The 18,631-nt window shown below is 38.3% G+C and overlaps 1 pseudogene; it reads right to left on the bottom strand.

Moving 5' to 3' along the window:
- LOC107600408 (target of Nesh-SH3-like) overlaps positions 1-18,059 on the bottom strand; it is a 22,807-nt pseudogene extending 4,748 nt beyond the window's left edge.
- Between the last annotated feature and the right edge of the window lie 572 nt (positions 18,060-18,631).

Below are 18,631 nucleotides of genomic sequence, written 5' to 3'. Positions count from 1 at the left end.
GAAGCGGAGTCCAGCCCGGAGTCGTCACATGTCCTTTCGGACGCTCCTTCGTCGAAATCGCCGGCAGCGCCATTCTCAAGCCCACCCGCCTCTGCTCACTCTAACCCTCCCACCATTCCTCACGCTAGCCCCTGGCCTCTGCTCACTCTAGGCCACCGTGTGTGACGCTGTGTTTCGTTCTGAAAGCTAAACTACTTTGTTTGGCCTTCCAAAAATGGACATGACTAGAAATCAGTGGTTAAGTTGTATTTACAACACTGTTCCAGAACACTTCAACCCAAATATTCAGATGTGTGCAGCGCATTTTATGGAGGACTGTTTCCTGATCCTGGAAGAGTAGACTACAATGCCGGCTGTTCTGACTCACAGACTGTAAGTAGAGTTTTTATATTTTATATATTTAAAGCGAGTTTTTTGGGCAGTGTAGAGTAGGGCTTGTTGTTTGTCATTTCTCCGATCACAAATGCAGACATGGTTTTATGTTTACACGGCGCGATGCAACGCAACGCGTAAAAAGACAGTACAAGCCATTATAATCCATAATTATGTCCCCACTGGATGCAACAAATGCCTCGTTTATAATGGGTTTTCATGTTTTTGTCTCATCGCTCCGGCCTGACAGGGCATCACAGTATGGTAAGGGGCGTAACATTTCCATCACATGCTTGAGGTATTCGGCCAATCACAATGCACTAGATAGCTGGCCAATCACAGCACACCTTGCTTTTCAGAGTGATTAGCTTTGTAAAAATCAACGTGTTTCAGAAAGGCGGGGCATAGAGGAGAAACAATAATCTACAGTATGTGGAAAATAATGTGTTTTTTTAACCTTAAACCGCATAAACACATTTCATTACACCAAATACACAAAATAATGTTATTTTTAGCAGCATCATATGACCCCTTTAATGCATCCTTGATGAATAAAATTATAAAAATCTTACTGAAAATCTCCAAACTTTTGAACAGTGTATATGCAAATGCACATCTAAAAGTTACATCTAAAACACATAAGTGTGAAAGGTCAGAATCCTTTCCTTAAATATAAGCCAGACAATATGCCATTCAGTTAACTATTACTACACTCAATGCCTGAAAATAATGACACGGCATTTTATGGACTTCTTTACGTTTCTAACAATCCAAAGCCCCAAGAAATTCCACTGAGTTGTCCTCAGTGTCCTCATCATGATGTACAATCTTCCAGCACTTGTGTCAGATATCCTCATGGTTATTATTATTTTCTGGCAGTCTCTAAGGGCCCCTTTACCTACAGCAAATAAGTGCAATGGACCCAGAAGAGTGAACACATTGGAAATATTAGTTGAACATTCAGCACATTACTTTCACTGCTGACAGTAATGCTTATATGCTAATTATACATATACATTACAGCAAAAGTTAATTGCCAATTACACACACCTGTGAGCTTGATGTCTCATTCAAGTTACCTTGGCCTGCATGACTCTATTATCAAATAAGTGCCATTTTATTTCAATTGTTCAGGGATTCAAAACAATCAGTTTTCACACAACGTGACTGATCGCAAACCCTTTGGATGTTTTGAAGCATGAATGAGATTTAAATGCATTTCAAGTGAATAATGATTTATATTTAGGTCTGTTTTTCACACAATGCTCTTGTTATGACTTTCAATGTAGTGCAAAAACTCTACAGGTAAAAACCATTAAAGCTTCTCTTGTTGATACAATTGGCCCAGTGACACTTCTAGAACAAACAAAGCTCAGATGAGCCAAATGATTTCACAATGACCTCAGACCAGATTGTGGTTTCAGCACTGGAGCTTTTAGTTGAGACTCTTACACATATTCTGAACACACAATGTATTCATAATGAATTAATTTAACATTTCTTTTCCGCTTACCTGACTCAGTACTGAAGGTGACTGGTTCACTGGCTGGGCCTGAACCCAGCTCATTTTTGGGTGTAACTTTGAATTCATAACTACAAGAGAAAATTCATTAATAATACTGAACCAATATTATGTTGATCAGACAACCAAACATTACTAATCAGGTGTATTTTATTGTAACAAACATTAAGTAGACCTTTACGCCCCAGGGTTAGGGTTAGGGTTAGGGTTAGGGTTGGACCTAACCCATAAATCAACGATTTCTGATACACTGTGAGAACAGCTTCATAGCAGGACTAAATGATACATTATTTCAAATATGTTTAAATGTGTCTGTAAGGGTAGGACCATGGGTTAGTGTGCAACAATTACACTTAGCTTAATTTAAGAACTATTGAAGTCCATGAAACAGAACTTGTCGTCTTTGTGTGTGTGTCTTCATACCTGCTCTCTGGTTTCAGGTTCTCCACAGCTGTATGTGTTTGATTTGTTGTCTGGATGGACACCTCCTCTCCATGCGGACCCTTGGTGGAGGAAACTACCTCATATTCTTTTGATACAACAGAAACATAATTTGTTGTTTCCAATTTTTAATGGAACACCAAAGGAGATGTTTCCTAGAATGTCTGAGCTGCTTTATTCTATTGAATGGACTACATTAGTGTTCAAACGTTTTGGGGCAGTTTTTTTTTCTAATTATCTAATTATCAAAGAATCCAATTGTGATAACAATAAAGTTTATTCAGCATCAAATCAGCATATTACAATGTTTTCTGAAGGATCATGTGACACTGAAGACTGGAGTAATGACTGCTGAAAATTCAGCTTTGCATCACAGGACGAAATTACATCTTAAAATATATTCAAATTGAAAAGAGTTATTTCACAATATTACTGTTTTTACTTTATGTAGCCTTAGTGAGAATAAGAGACTTCTTTCAAAACTATTAAAACATCTTACCGACCCCAAACATTTGAACAGTAGTATATCTCCTTTATTCCATGGAATAAAGTAATATATGTGACACTGAAGACTGGAGTAATGACTGCTGAAAATTCAGCTTTGCATCACAGGACGAAATTACATCTTAAAATATATTCAAATTGAAAAGAGTTATTTCACAATATTACTGTTTTTACTTTATGTAGCCTTAGTGAGAATAAGAGACTTCTTTCAAAACTATTAAAACATCTTACCGACCCCAAACATTTGAACAGTAGTATATCTCCTTTATTCCATGGAATAAAGTAATATAGGTTTGGAATGACTTAATTTTGGAATGAGTAAATAATGACAGAATTTTCATTTTTGTATCTCATATATCTTGTTAAATCCAACTACAGTAAGTTTAACCAAAGTCCCCTCAAGGCAAGCCAGTTCACTTGGCGGCCATCTTGGCAGTTATTTTCTATGCAAGTAATGGGCATAAAGTATAACTTCTCTCTGCTGGAATGGAAAAAGACAAAAAATCTGTTAAGGCCATATTTCAATTAGCAATAAAGTCTGACAACAATGGTATCATAAATTTTGCTTCCTAAGCTCAAACCAATGCTAAAAACCAGTATTGTTTAGGCTTGCCCAGCTAATGCACATACCAGAGGTAAAAAAAACAGACTTTGCATCCATCAAAAAGGCAGTTGGCTCTTTCAACTTTTATTCCAACAGCTGCAGTATTGGCCATTGTAATTTTTCCCATTCATTTCTCAAGCTGTCTATCACCTCCTTCAATAATGCCTCTATAGTTTAAGCCAGTAAAGACAGTAAATCAAATGTTCTGTCTACCTGTCGTCTCATTGTCTGTTTTGTCCCAGTCAAGGATGATGAAGGAGGGGCATCCTTCCACTGTGACCACAGTAAGGTTGGATGGAGGGGTCTTGGGTGGGCCAGTGACATTCAAGTACCCCACCTCCTCATCAGGAAAGAAGCTGAGCGAGTGAGTGACAGAGCAGGGCTCCTCCGGACGTTTGTTGGTTCTATAGACCACGTGAGGTGCTGCAAATAGAGGACAGCAAATCAGAGGTCCAACACTCATGTCAAAAGACTGTGAATCCCAATTCTGTCTGACAGTGATGTAGGTCCAGGCCCATATTCTTACCTACGAAACGTTTCTTCCCTGTGGCATCCACCTCAGATAGGGGATGAGAACTGAACACAGAGGAGTTGTCACCGGTATCAAAACGACTCCCTAAGATTCAAAGGCATACATGAAACACCACAAGACCACAAGTTCAAGACTCCAACTCCGTTAGATACACTAATTCTCTCATTCTCAACAGATCATCTTGCATGTTTCCAGTACTTCAGGAGAAACTGGCACAGAAACTCTCCAATTTCAGCACCAATGTGTTCTCTTCACTATAGCTCTCTATAAAAGAATCGTACTGACTAAATGACATAACTCGCATTAGAGCATACCCTCAAAAACTGATTGTGGTGTTGTTGTCGATGAAGGCCGTTGTTTGGCTGGTCTTTCAGTAGTGGGTGGAGCTAGAGGTTTCAAATCTTGTACTGGGTCCATCTGCTTCAGATCAATAACCTTTTCTAAAAGTTAAAGAAAGAAATACATGTGCATTAAGTCCAGCAAGACTGTTGCCGTATCAATTTCGATATTTTTATTTGTCAGTGTCCTCACTCTTTTCTTTAGTCTTTGAGACTAGGTTCAGCTTTGTCTTCACTGTAAAAGAAGGCGGAAAATTAGTAAGAGATACAGGGTGATTGTTCGTGGTTAATAGGAGTCAGTGAAAAGCCTGACCACAACAACAAAAACATTTAAACCCAAACCAAATTATGCTGTAGCTGAGATTAATCTGAACAAAAAATACAGTTTGAGCTACTATGGCATTTGTGTTGGTCCTTTTAATTTTGCTTTTAAAAAGAAATCACATCAGCATAAAGAAACAGCTATTTCACATTCTTATAAATGCACACTGACCATTATTTAGACGTGAAGGTAAAGTATGTTCTGCATAACATTCACATGGTTGGAATAAAAAAAAAGTAATGCATGACATCAGACTAATGTCCGCACAGTCAGAGTACTGTGTGAGCCAAAAGGGATCTGTTAATGCTGTCCAGACTCTCAGGACTGCGGCTTCTCCAAGAACAGCTCTGAGGGACCAATACTATGATGAAGTGCAGACCTACACGGCTATAATGCTGGATATTCACTCAAAATAGAAGTGCAGGATAATACTGACCAAAGCCTGTCAATGAATCAATTTCAAAACGTAATTATTTCCAACAGCCATTTCTCTGATGGTCTATTATTCCAATATGCGATTCGCAAAATATTCCAGATAATTTTTAGGAATCTAATTTAGTATGAATAGAAGGTTTTTAAGAAAAGTTGGATGAAGAACAGTTTCACATTTTCCTCAAGCAATCATATGTCTGTGTTTAAGTAGACTTTCTAATATGAGTTGGATTGGATGGATGGGATGAGCAACTGGGTAAGGACAGTGATTTAATTCTCTATTATTCAGTGTCAATGTTGTCTCTGGTATGGAGAAAAATGAGAGAGGGTCTTGGATTCTCATTAGAGGCTGGCTAAGTTTATGAATGGCTGAACTGTCATGCTTTTCCACAGAATCATAAGCTCTGAAAACCAATCATAACATGAACAGCACCTAAATATTTTCTTTGGCCCAGAATGGTCATGAAATCCAGCTGCAAGGGAATTGTTCTTTAGACAGGAGATGTTTTCACCAAACAGGGACATCTATCTCCGAAATCATGTTAAAACTATATCCAAACTAACACTATGAACAACAGGATTCACAATTTTCTGGGACAGGGACTACAAAATCACTCAATAAACTAAAGAACACAACACCAGACTTTGCAACTACAGTAACATTACATGGATTGTAATGGAAATGTTATGTTGCAACCCCCCTTATGAGATTAAACTAAGATAACCTCTAATGTAAGCATTCAAAATCCAGTTTACCATGTTGCTCTCTGGTTCCCTTCTGAATTTTGGACCCCCAAAGTCCTTGATGCTGCTCACCATGGGGTACTGTCATGATAGAAACAAAACTGTTTTAATCAAAGCCATTTTGAAATTAAAAAGGAATTAATGCAAACATTAAAAGGACATGACATAAATACAATAAGAAATGATAAAAGAATATCATAAACACTTTAAAACAACAATATAAGTACGAGAATGTTTGTATTAGACTTTATATGATAAATATTAGAGTAAGAGACCAGATGTGAGGAACTTAAATGACAAAAGTTGAACGGTACAGTTAGAGCTGTAATATCAGGTGTCACAGGAGTAATCAGCTGTTGTGCAGAATTAAATGACAGTGTGAAGAAGATAGGATGGGAAACAGACTTTTGGCAGAAAGAGAGACTGTGTGTGTGTGTTTTGGTCTGTGTGTCTTTTCCCTGCAGATAACACATGCATCTTGTCAACAGGTCCTAAGAGTCCCTTAAATAACTACATTTAAAACCCAACCCAGAAACCATGTGCAAAGAAGAATGTCCATTAACAGTATATACATAACCCCATAACTTCTTGCCATGTCTAACAATGCCAGGTGAACAGAGAATGTTAAATAAACATAATAATGAAAGAAGAGACTATAGAATCTATAGAAAACGGATTATTTTTTATTCACTCTTGTTCTTACATTGCAACTAAGTTAAAGTCCAACCGTTTTAATGACTTTTTCATGTCAAAGGTTCATTTTGGAAGCCAATTAAGAATGAGACTAAGGTCTGCTTCACTCCACTCCACACATGAAATCTCTTCATATTTATATTGTTGGCCAAATTAACAGGCTACAGAATTCAAACTGTGCAAATAAGTATTTGTTTTGCAATATACTAATTTATTAAATTAATGGATATAAAATAAATATAACTTAATTACTTAAATGGCCAAAATTAAAGTATATACACAGTGCCGTAACCTAAAAATCAGTTTTATCTTTTCTCTTTAGAAATGTTGCAGTGTACACTACAGCTGCACTTACATGCTTCTGCATGTGCATGTGGTGTGAACAGGGGCGCAGGAAGATGTTTTCGGTTGGGGGTGCTGTGCGTGTCCGTGTTGGGTGAAGGGCGGGGTCACTTACATCGGTGCTCGTGCTGGGGCTGGTGTTGTTTGGATGCCGATTTTGGAAAGCTTTTGCTGCGATGGGCATTTAAAAAAATCTGAAATTCGCTTTTGCGCCATTATCTCCTGGTATTACAGTTAATCTTGTTCGCATTCTGTATAGTTCATGTCTGATACCATGCGCCAGCGTCACGTGTTCATGAGGATTAGGCTAATCATCCCATATAGAAAACATCACTAGTAAAATGAATCATGTTTATAAAGATAAACATGGGTTTATTATAGCCCACTTACAATTTACATTTCAGAGATCATTACAAATAAATTATTAAATGCTAAAACTGAATAAATTTAAATGAACAAACTTGGCATTGCATTTGCAACCATGTGAAAACAGGGGGTGCTGCAGCCCCCTCAGCACCCCTACTTCCCGCGTCCCTGGGTGTGAAACAGCCCTAGTGCTACAGATTTATGAATCTGCACACTACATAACATTTAAAAAGTCTAATAAAACAGACAGACAAAATGAATGACAGAATGAATTAATAAATGAAAGTAAAGATGGCTGGATACATGATTAGAAGCATGAAAGGAAAGCTGAACAGTTAAAGGCCCCACTTAAAAGACAAATTATGTTTGTGTCGGTGCGGAGACCTCAAAGTTTTTATACCCCTTTTCTTGTTGAGAGTTGAGTTACGATACCCGAAGGGTGGCCTGAAAAGCATTTTAGGGGGAACTGGAGGGACACGACCGTGAGGCCTCAGTCTATGTGTAGCATTTCGTGCCAAGGGGTGGAACACAGAAGAAGAGTTGCGAAAGATACCTGTGCCTAGATAAACACAAACACAGTCATCAATGGGAAGGAGACAATGATTAAAGATTATGGCAACAGATCTGTTGACTGACTGAATAGGGATGAGTCTGGGAAGCTCACAAATGAGCACCAGCTATCCAGAAACAGAAGCCAACAGCTCTAGAAGAGAAGATGGTGGAAATGGTGTGCGTAGCATTATATGACAGTGCAAGTGTTGGACATTAAGAGTGGATGAAGTAGTCAGACACTTGAGGTGAATGAATGGCATAGTAATGTGAGAGCTGGTGCTGGTTTAAAGATTACTGAGGGGCAGTGGTGGGGCTGTTTCAGCGCTAGTCAGGTGGTAATGGCATTGCCCAGCAGGATGACATTTGGAAGTGGTGGTGACAATCACGATGCTACTGTGTACATTGAACATTTATGCGGTTAATCCGGACAGGTGACAAACAGCACAATTAGGAGAAAAAAACTGGAGCTGATATCATTACCCTCGTTCCTATTGGCCACCTCATTTGTAAGTGTTGGCTGTGACAGTAGCTGTTCGTCCTTTGGCTGGGAACTAGCTGACATACAGAGGCAGACTTACATAAGTCTTATACGAAGTAGAACATATTGTAATGATAATATTCTCAGAAAATCTCTACCCAATAGCTTTTAGCCTATCTAGATTATCCATGACTGTTAAAGGAATATCTGGCACCAGTTATTTAAAAATGGCTTAACAAATGAAAAACATCAAAGAACTTCTTAAAACAGGGTTGTCCAATCCTGCTTCTAGAAGGCCAATGTCCTGCAAAATTTTGCTCCAACCTGCTCCAACACACTTGAATGGAAATTTCTATCAATCCTGATTAGTTGATTCAGGTGTGCTTAATTAGGATTGGAGCTAAACTCTGCAGGATAGTAGCCCTCCAGGAACAGGACTTGACACTCCTGTCTTAAGTGATACATTTTAGGTTGTCGGATTGCTTCAGATTACTAAAACTAGCCTGTTTCTACATCATATGTCTAGGGGAGAAGTTACCCGCTGGTCGACTTGGAAGACTCGTCCCCACTATTACCTTCTCCGCCATGGGTGAGTTTTGAACAGCATCAGTTTTGGTGAAAGCTGTTCGAGGTGTGAGATTTAATAGGTTTTTTGGGGTACCTGGCAACCATTCTTCAGGAGTAGGTTGTCGATTTTCAATCTGGGAGTCCGTTTTTGGGTTGTATTTAGCAGTGCTAGCTTGCTGTTTAATGGTGTTGGAATGCTTTGTTGTGGTGCTGGGTCTAGGTTGGTACCAAAAGGTTATGGGTACAGGATTTACCTTCTCCGCCATGGGTGAGTTTTGAACAGCATCAGTTTTGGTGAAAGCTGTTTGAGGTGTGAGATTTAATAGGTTTTTTGGGGTACCTGGCAACCATTCTTCAGGAGTAGGTTGTCGATTTTCAATCTGGGAGTCCGTTTTTGGGTTGTATTTAGCAGTGCTAGCTTGCTGTTTAATGGTGTTGGAATGCTTTGTTGTGGTGCTGGGTCTAGGTTGGTACCAAAAGGTTATGGGTACAGGATGTGGAGTCTGTTCCTGTATGTTCTCGGTAAGAGGTTGATATTCAGTTGTGGGAATATGGGATGTCGAATATTCTTCAGGGATGGATGGATTAGTGCTAAATACTGGATGTTTGCTAACATTGGTTTTCAGCTGTGATACTAAGACATCTGTATGTTTGTCTGTTACTAAGACAATATTTGCTAATGTAGTGGGTGAAGTCAAAGCTGTGTTTGTCAGAGAATGGCTGTTTGTGGACCAATTCTGTGTTGTTGGTGGTGGTTTGGTGTTTGGCTGTTCAGAATGTGCAATTGTACTGGACTGGCAGTGAGAAGTGGTTTTTGGACAGTAAGTGTGAGTGGTTTGGTGTTTGGACGTGCCTCGTGAACGCTGGGTTGTGCTCAATCGATGCAGCTTGGTACTGGGCTGAATTTTTCTTGTATGGAGACTGTCCTGAGTTATGGTGTCTTGTTTCTTAGATGGGTGGGGATGTTCCTGGATAGTGCTTGTGGCAAGTTGTGGAGTTTGGTGAATTGGTGGTTTGGTTGTAGGTGGATTGGGGGAAGATGTTTCACTAAACTGGTGTTGTGCTGTATTCAGTAGCTGTTTGGCTGTATATGGTTGATCTTTGACTGAGATATGTGTTTTGATGGTATATGGTTGGATTGTAGTGGGTGGTGGTTGGGTTGTGCTGGTTTTTTGTTGGCTTCTGGAAGGTTGTGGCTGAGATGTTGTAGGTTGTTGTGGGGTTATGCTAGTATGTTGCTCTGTGATAAGATCTGCTTGGGTTGCACTGGGATGACTGGTGAGGTTTCGAGGTCGAACTGTGCTTGTGGTCTTTGGTGTGGGCAGAATAATAAACGCATGAGAGGAAGGAAGGGCCTTGTTGGAGGCAGGTGGATTGTCAGGAACGGTCGTGGGATTTTCCGCCCCTGTTGATGAAACCGTAGAAAAAGACACATTTGTGACCCTGGACCACAAAGTCTTAAGTCGCTGGGGTATACAGGTGCATCTCAATAAATTAGAATGTCATGGAAAAGTTCATTTATTTCAGTAATACAACTCAAATTGTGAAACTTGTGTATTAAATAAATTCAATGCACACAGACTGAAGTAGTTTAAGTCTTTGGTTCTTTTAATTGAGATGATTTTGGCTCACATTTAACAAAAACCCACCAATTCACTATCTCAACAAATTAGAATACTTCATAAGACCAATAAAAAAACATTTTTAGTGACTTGTTGGCCTTCTGGAAAGTATGTTCATTTACTGTACATGTACTCAATACTTGGTAGGGGCTCCTTTTGCTTTAATTACTGCCTCAATTCGGCGTGGCATGGAGGTGATCAGTTTGTGGCACTGCTGAGGTGGTATGGAAGCCCAGGTTACTTTGACAGTGGCCTTCAGCTCATCTGCATTTTTTTTGGTCTCTTGGTTCTCATTTTCCTCTTGAACTTTGGGCCACTGGGCAACAGCCCAGTTCTTCTCCTTAGCCCAGGTAAGACGCCTCTGACATTGTCTGTGGTTCAGGAGTGGCTTAACAAGAGGAATACGACAACTGTAGCCAAATTCCTTGACATGTCTGTGTGTGGTGGCTCTTGATGCCTTGACCCCAGCCTCAGTCCATTCCTTGTGAAGTTCACTCAAATTCTTGAATTGATTTTGCTTGACAATCCTCATAAGGCTGCTGTTCTCTCGGTTGGTTGTGCATCTTTTTTTTTCACACTTTTTCCTTCCACTCAACTTTCATTTAACATGCTTGGATACAGCACTCTGTGAACAGCCAGCTTCTTTGGCAATGAATGTTTGTGGCTTACCCTCCTTGTGAAGGGTGTCAATGATTGTCTTCTGGACAACTGTCAGATCAGCAGTCTTCCCCATGATTGTGTAGCCTAGTGAACCAAACTGAGAGACCATTTTGAAGGCTCAGGAAACCTTTGCAGGTGTTTTGAGTTGATTAGCTGATTGGCATGTCACTATATTCTTTTGGCATGAGATAGTGAATTTGTGGGTTTTTGTTAAATGTGAGCCAAAATCATCACAATTAAAAGAACCAAAGACTTAAACTACTTCAGTCTGTGTGCATTGAATTTATTTAATACACGAGTTTCACAATTTGAGTTGAATTAATGAAATGAACTTTTCCACGACATTCTATTTTTAGATGCACCTGTATTTGTAGCAATAGCCAAAAATACATTGTATGGGTCAAAATTATTGATTTTTCTCTTATGCCAAAAATCATTAGGATATTAAGTAAAGATCATGTTCCATGAAGATATTTTGTAAATTTCCTACTGTAAATATATTAACTTAATTTTTGGTTAGTAATATGCATTGCTAAGAACTTCATTTGGACAACTTTAAAGGTTGTATTGTATAAATGTATACATCTAAATTTCGAAAATGTTTCCCTTATGACTGGTTTTGTGGTCCAGGGTCACATTTTGTATCACAGACATTCAATGAAAATGGCACACACAGGATAAGAACAGAAATAAAAAGGCATTGTTTTCAGTTTGTTGATAATGAGATATGTAGCTCTCCTGTCTCTGAGGTTAATGGGACATTTTTAGGTTTTATTAAAATCCTTTAGCAGGAATTGATTTGAAAATAAAAGTGATTAAAATCATTAGATGAATTTCAAATGTTTCATAAATGCATGTTTTTATTCCTCCAACATTTCTTCCAGCTTGTGCATCTTTCAGAAAATTCACATTTGGCACATGGAATTATGATACACATGAAAGATATTTATTTGGAATTTATCTTGAAAACTACTGTGACAGGGGACCCACTACATGTGCAGTATGAGCTGTTCAATTTAAAACAGATTAATTGTTTAGTCTGTTTTACATGGAAGGATAATTAAAATGAGTAAAAGCAGGTGTGCTTAATTTGTTTCATGTTTAAAGATGTCTAAACATTTAAAGCTGGAAACTTCGCAAAAAAAAAAAAGTTTGTCATTTTAGTTATAATGTTTATTCAGGCTCTCTGTTTTACGAAGAAAACCAGGTGTGTAGTCATAAAAAACATGAATTATTTTGTATCTAGAGAGAGAAAAAGTTGTTTACAGATCAAGAGACAACTGGTATGTTCAGAATAGCAAACTACTGTAGCATAGGCCTACTTCTCATACTAATTTTGTAGTCTTATCTGCATTTTGACAATTTTAGTGAGAGTGCAAAATAATCACATTTCTTTTCTAGATGATGACTGGAGGTCAAGGTATACTAAGGGTTGTATGTTGCTAATGTGGCATTACATTCAAATGTTGCATACTATTTCACATACAAAAAAAACAGTGTGCATTATGCTTGTATTCCATTCTGCAAATGTAATATTTTGCTTGGTTTCAAAGGTGAGAGAACGTCATTTACCTGAAGTTTTCCTTGGCTTTGGAAGGCTAGTGTATATGAGAAGAGGGGCTGCTCTAGTCTGGTTAATGTTGTTTAAGACTAGAAAGTGGCAGGTCATTACATATTTTATATTCATTACTATCACTGACTGTGTAAAGGAAGGAAAAAGATGTGTTTTACCTGTAATTGGTGGCAAGAATGATTGCTGGCTTGCTAAGACTGGCTTCTGTTTAGAGAGCAATATCCAAAGTAAAAAAAAAAAAGAGGGAACGCGAGAGAACAAAAATATTATCTTTAAAGCTCCGTTATTTTACCTTAGGCTTTGCCTGGTTCAGTTCCTTGCATGGCTCTATTATTTGATCTGTGAGGGGAAAATTAATCAAGTTTTGTAAACTTCTTAGTTACAGTATGTTTTGTGTCAGATATTCATCCTAAACATCCATAGGAGAAATAAAAAACACACAAGACAATTGTTAAAGCAGCACTATGTAACTTTTGGCGCTCTAGCAGTTAATAAACAGAACTGCACACATCCGGCGGAAGAACATTCCAACCGGAGCTACTTCTATAAATTTATGTCTATGGCGATTCACGCAGGTATGTGTTACTCCGCAGCGGTGACGACCCGACCAGGCTACAATAGTCCAAATATAAGTACTTATTATAAGTGTACCGTAGTGATTTGGAATAAGACAAAAACGTGGTTTGGAAGATGAATTCATGATGTACTCGCTCATTATATATATTTCGCAAATTTTTAACACAGAAAAAGTTACATAGTGCTGCTTTAACACTCAATAAATGTCCATAATTATAATCTAAAGACTTTATATTAAAATCTACGACTCATTGCAAAATGGATGATTTGTAGTGGGACACACCAGCTGTATTATGGATGGCCGTTGGACTCCAGACTCCACTGTTTGTGTCGGTGTCTGCACGGACTGCAAACTCATACAGAGCACCTGGTTTGAGGTTGTCGATGACTGTGCTGGTGGATGGACAGGTCTGGTAGTTCCAGGTATCGCTAGGTTCCTTCTCTCTGTAGCGGACTGTGAACTGTCTGAGAGAAGACACAACAGTAAACTAGACTCTATAACTAGATTTAAAATGACAGTCTAATCATGAAAAATAGACCTCTGGTTTGAATAATTTACACTTGTAGATATTATAACAAGTGACGTGACATGTGGCCAAGTATGGTGTCCCATACTTGGAATTAGTGCTCTGCATTTAACCCATCCAAAGTGCACACACACAGCAGTGAACACACACACACAGGGGAGCAGTTGGGGGTTCGGTGCCTTGCTCACCTCAGTCGTGCTATTGAAGGTGGAAGAGAGCGCTGGACATTCACTCCCCCCACCTTTGGGTTACGAGTCCAACTCTCTAACCATTAGGCCACGACCTCCCCCATATCTCAGTATGATTTGGCACTAATGGGCTAAACTCCCCCTTAGTGTTTAGTTTACCCTTTTTTTTCTATTTCAATATCTCTCTCTCTTTCTGGCATTTGTAAGGTTTTTATGAGTCCGAGGGATCAAATTAGTCGTTTTGTAGAGGGCTGAGGTCAAGCTTTTCACTAACTTGACCAAGGACGGTGTGTGTGGGTTATTTTGTGCCTACATTGTTGGGAACAAATATCCCCACACGAACAGTAAAAACTGAAATTAGCTGCATTGCAGCAAGCATCCAACAGTCTATATGAGAACAATGACTTCATACAGGGCCGTTTCTAGGCATAGGCTAAGGGGCGCCAATGAGCACACGTACTGGCACTTTTAGCAGGGTTGTGATAATGAGTGGCACTCTGATCTAGTGCTGTCAATTGCTGCCTGATTGTTGCATGCAAAGTTTGCATTTGGAGCGCTCAACAACGCCATTAGATCAGTGGGCTCTGTCAGTGCTTTGGCAAGGGAACACTATTTTTTGCCATGCAATAAAGCGAAGTTCAAAGGCCAATTTAAAACATTGGTACAGTAAATAAAGTGCACAAAATCAGTATTTTGTTTAGGCAGTATTTGTGGCAGATTTGTCCAAAAGGTGTGCGTTGTTTTGCGCCAATGCATTGTTAAAGGATCAGCGTGTCATGTAATATTCCCATATAAACTTTAACATCCAATTAAAAAAGATTTGTATAGTAAAATTCGCTAATTCACGAGATCAATACATCCTTTATTAGACCGCTTTGTCGAGTTAAATGCATACACAATGTGAAAATTTCAGGTAGAAAGACTGTAATAGTACATAATCTTCAAGATTAATTCCAATCAATAATCTTTGTTTACAACTTAATCACATTTTACTGTGTAGTGAAGGCCAACGACTTCCTGAACTGTTGTATAAAAGCAAATCTAATGGCATTCTTTTTAAGTGTCCAATACTTTTTGGGGTAACTGTATGCACATAAGTTGTTCTCTGATTTCATTTGTGGCATCTTTGAATTGCTTACCTGCACATTTTTTCTTAGGTTCCTCAGGATTCTTTGACTGTACCGCAATTAGATATTTGGGCTCAGCATCTAGAAAATAGAGAAGATACTGTTAAATAAACAACCAAATCTATGAAAGAAGGCTAGAGAGAAATGCAGTACCGATCTCAGTCTCATAGGGTTGTCCATCCTCGGGTAACTGGATGAATTGTTTGGAGAACATGCTGCTGCCATAGCCCAGGATGTATCCCTCCAGTCTGGTGTCCACATGGGGCTGGAAGAACTTGAATACAATGGTGTCTCCAACAGCGCTGATACGCACCCTCATGTTTCGTCTTTGCACTGGGATTCAAATACACAGGAAAAGTGATCACATCAGATTCATCAATCCCTTACATTTACATTATGACTTCAGCTAGGGATATTAGAAGTCATGTGACTGTATCTACAACGTTCTTGCCAAGAGATTTGGAATAACAATCAGTCCAGTGTCAGATTTTCCTTTCTGAAAGCTGCACTTCTACAGTCTAAACGAAAGTGTTTTGGTCATGCACTTGCCAGCCGCTATGCTTCCCTCACAAACATCATGTTCTGCCGTTATAATTACCCAGTTTTGTGAACTATGACAACAAACACGTAAAATAATCCCAGTACGAGACCCCTGTGGTTTGTTTCTCATAAATGTGTGCGATTGCCGTTTCTGAAGAATGAATGATGAAATCGTGCATGTCCTATGCCAGAGAAAGTTGTTACCGCTTGAGGGAAACCCCTGGCATTGAGCTCCAGATCACACAAACAGCCCATTTATTACATCAGAGCTGGTTTCTGTATGACTCTCAGAGGAATCAGCAGATAAACTGCTGTGCTGCAGAGATATGTGTGCATGTAAAGTGAGAAAATACTTGTTGTATGTGTGTTTTATTTACTGTTAAACATAGTCACCCACTGAATCTGAAACTATAAGAATGTTGATTTCTCCTAGACAGCAGTGAGATTGATCGATAAACAAATGGAGACATTTCCTGCTCTCATATTTCTCCTTTAGGGTTTCAGAAGAGATCTCAACAATATCACAGATCTGCCAGGACTCTGTTTGCCAGGAGTCTGCAAACAAAAGATTTCAGTATGAGGTTAAACCTTTATCATGACATTCTTCCAAAATTAAATTATCAGAGCTAGAGTAGAATACAAAAATTAAAAGACTTTCATAAAATAAACTTTCTTAAAAGTCTTCTTAAGAAGTCTTTCATAACATTTGTTCACCAAGGCTGCAATTATTTGATCAAAAATAATAATAAAATACAGTAAAAGCAGTAATATTGTGAAACATTATTAGCATTTTAAATAACTTTGAATATTTTTTAAAATGTGATTTATTTATGTGGAGGACAAAGTTCAAGGTCATGTTCAAATTCAAGTTAGTTTGAGAAAGGCAATAATAACCTAAAACAATGCCAAATTAACATAAAACAATAGCCCATATGGCATACTTGTAGTAGTCAGCCAACTCATTTCAGATGTGGCAAATTTTTTACATTTTGTTGAAAATTAGAAAAACTAATTTTCCTTTAAGGAACTATGAGATTAACTATGAGACCAGGAATGTGTATTAAACTTGAATTACATTCACTTGAAACATATTGGAGAAGTGCTTTAAGTCTCCTGAGCTATAAAAAAAATGTACTCTGGGAAAGTGTGTGCAACACATGACAATGAGGAATTGGTAAACAGGGGTTTCCATGGCAACTAGGGATTTAGAGAACTTCACTGACCTAACAGATGGGTGGCCTGTGGTAAATTAGGCAAGGCTGAGGTGTGTTACAATAAGACACCATCATAGGATGAAGAGGTCAGTATGTAGTGGCAGCAGAGTTGATGCTTACTACTTTCAGTATATATGTTTGTCAGTTTGCACAACTTGCAAAAGTCAAGGGTCTGCTCTTACATGCACCTTACACGTGACAAAGGACAAGGAGAGTGATGAGGCCAAAACAAATTCAGACACCGGCACATTAAGTACAGACTCGGTGTGTGAAGTCATTTTTGATGTTACACATTAAACCAAACTAAAATAACCGAAATTAATCCACATTCAGCCAACACCCATGCACTCAGCTTTCATGCACTCAATTTTTTTTCAAACAATCTCACTTCACAGATTCAAGCTTTTCAGGAAACAGATAATAAACACACACAAACAGAGCTGCCTCCTGATGTGACCTTTGCTGCCAATACAGACAATATTTTAGCAATTTCAACAGAATCCATTACTACCTTCCAATAAAAATCCATTCCAATGACCTGCAAATAGACTTTCGAAATATGCATTATTGATATAATACACATCATTAACTGTGTAATCATAAACATCATTGAATTATTTTAATGCACTCTTCAAAATGGTCACAATAACAGCAAATCATTGCACTATCCCAACCCCAAAAAGGAAACCGATATATTATGTATATCTGTAGATACAGACTGACAACAGTTGAGCTTGCATTTAACCAGCACCATGCATCCACAGCATACCAGACTATGACTTCAGTAATATTGCATTAGAATAGACATACCGCATGCAGGATTTCCTTTTGCATGCAATTCATTTCACAAGTGCATGCATGTGGATTTGGACCTTACTACTGAAAAAAGCTAAAACTGTAAAGGCAGTCAAATTTGCTTATAAATTTTCATGAATAATATGTTTGATCCCAGAATTGGTCTAGAATCTAAAGTTGAATAGCTTTGTTTTGGTACCTTTCAGTGTGGTTGCAGAGGTCAGTCTCAGTAGCAAGATCTCACTGAGGAAGAGGAGGATGAAGGCTTGCATGTTGTCCCTTTCTCCAAGAAAACAATACAGAGCTCATACAGTCCACTCAAACCTCTTCTCTCATAAACGTCTACAATTGTTCTATTTTTCTCCTTGTCCTTTGAAGTGACGTCAGATTAGGTGCCAGTGCACACTCTGTGTAAAAGAAACTGTGTGGTATGATTTTGTGTTTTTGGAAATGGGTGTGTGTGATTGTACAACCATCTATACTGGATTATTAATAAGAGGGAGGGACCCTATGATGTCACACTGTAGTTGTTAAACCTTTAGCTTATCTCTCTGTCTCTCTCACTACACCATTTCAGCACACTCCATTTTTCTTCTTGGCTGCATCTTTTTCTTTGATTCAGTGTTTGGGATCAACTTTATTCGAAAATCATTAAGTAGTCACTGCAATAATATCACAAAGCAGGATTTGGGACCTTCATTAGAAAGAAGAAAATATTTGATTTATTTAACCTTTATTTAACCAGGATAGCCTTTTCTGATATTAAAAATCTCTTTCACAGTGTCCTGGCCAAAATGGGCAGCAATACAATAAGTTTCATCACAAATTAACAAAACAAAGAACTAAGAACACTTAAAACAATTACACATAATTGAATCATCTTCCATTTGCAGAATAACCATTTTAAAAATTCCCAAAGACAGTAAATTTAGTCAATTTCGATACATTTGTGGAGTTACTAATGTTTATACTATTCTTGTATTATTTACATTAACAGCAC

The sequence above is a fragment of the Sinocyclocheilus grahami genome, unplaced genomic scaffold (genome assembly GCF_001515645.1).
Source record: "Sinocyclocheilus grahami isolate Dianchi unplaced genomic scaffold, SAMN03320097.WGS_v1.1 scaffold283.1, whole genome shotgun sequence".
NCBI lineage: Eukaryota > Metazoa > Chordata > Actinopteri > Cypriniformes > Cyprinidae > Sinocyclocheilus > Sinocyclocheilus grahami.
This window is presented reverse-complemented; position numbering and strand designations above follow the sequence as displayed.